This window comes from Buceros rhinoceros, unplaced genomic scaffold (assembly GCF_000710305.1).
Source record: "Buceros rhinoceros silvestris isolate BGI_N320 unplaced genomic scaffold, ASM71030v1 scaffold3590, whole genome shotgun sequence".
NCBI classification, from domain to species: domain Eukaryota; kingdom Metazoa; phylum Chordata; class Aves; order Bucerotiformes; family Bucerotidae; genus Buceros; species Buceros rhinoceros.
This window is the reverse complement of record NW_010388852.1, coordinates 3957-5545: the sequence shown is the minus strand read 5'-3', so window position 1 is coordinate 5545 and position 1589 is coordinate 3957.

The window sequence follows — 1589 nt, the reverse complement described above, 5'->3', positions numbered from 1 at the left end:
GGGCGCTGTTTCCTGGGTAGAAGAAGCCGTGCCCTCCTCGCTGCATCCTCTTGTCAGGGAGTTGTCAGAGCCAGAAGGTCTCCCCGGAGCCTCCCTTGCTCCAGGTTGAGCCCCTCCAGGTCCCTCAGTCTCTTCTCAGCGCATTGTGCTCCATACCCTGCTCCAGCTCCATTGTCCTTCTCTGGACACACTCCAGCACCTCAGCGAGGGGCCCAAAACTGAACCCAGTATCCAAGGTGTGGCCTCACCAGTGCCCCCAGCACAGGGGGACAGTCCCTGCCCTGGTCCTGCTGGCCACACTATTGTTAATGTAAGCCAGGACACTGTCAGCCTTCTTGGCTACCTGGCACACTGCTGGCTCACCTTCAGTTGCTGACAACCAACTGGCCTTTTCCCCAGGCAGTGTCCAGCCACTCTCTTCCCAGCCTGCAGTGTTGCAGGGGGTTGTTATGACCCAGGGGCATGACCCAGCACTTGGCCTTGTTGAACCTCAGATCGCTCAATCCAGCCTGTCCAGATCCCTCTGTAGAGCCTCTTGACCCTCCAGCAGCTCAACACACCCACCTTACTTGGTGTTACCTGCAAAAGCTGCTGCAAGAATCATTCTGAACAAGCCACGTGCAAAGCACTTCCTAATTTTTGCAAGAAAGTCCTGAACTTTTGGTATCTGAGGGACGATACGTTTTCTTTTATTGATGTGCAGCGTGTTCTAGAGGAGAGATAAGGCTCCCTGTACAATTTGGCCTCCTATGCAAGGCTGAGATAGAGCCGCCAGCTGCGGGTGCAGAAGATATCCTGCTATTAGGTGACAACCTCGTCCCTCAAGGCTTGTCAAGAGTTGAATACAGATGCTACCAAGCACAGCTGCTGGAAGGCAGGAGAGACACTGCAGCCAGAAGCAGAGGGTTTCTGTACTGCAGAGACAGCGTACAGCCCTGCCTTCCCTATGATGTGACACAGCATTTTGGCTGTTGCTTTAGCATCGGTGTTCATGCGAGTTCATTTATCACCCCTCAGATGTACACAGAGAGCAGCATTTTGGATCCCAGTCTTGGAGGAACGGGTGCTAACGTGTGCAGCCCTACAAGGACAGGAAGGCAGAGCCAGCCTCTCCCCGCTGAGGTCCTCAGAAGGGTGGAATACCAGAAGCCCCTCAGAGCTGCTGTAATTCCTTGGGAACACCATGCAGAGGTGTCAGCAATCTGCCTTGAGGCAGCACAGCGTGAGAAAGACAAGAGCCAAATACTGCGCGTGTCAGCATAAAAGGAGACAATTTTCCGTAGGTGGCTGTGAAGTAACAGAGCAGCAATGACACGGCACAACAGACGGCGAGCAGGCTCCCATCAGCGGTGCTCTCCCAAGTTCAGCGTCTGTGGATCCTGCTGCTTGTAAGCAGAGTTTTACAAAGAGTTTCAGAAATAAGCATCACTCTACTCACCTTTCCCTCTGTGACTACGGAAGCTGTTCAAGTTAATTACTTCTTCGTTTCCACCTCTCTCTGCCATTTTAAACAGCGTCACCCACAGGTGTCAGTGCCCAGGCATGGCAGTCAGGCTCGCATGAGGAACTAGAAGACAAACGAAAACCAG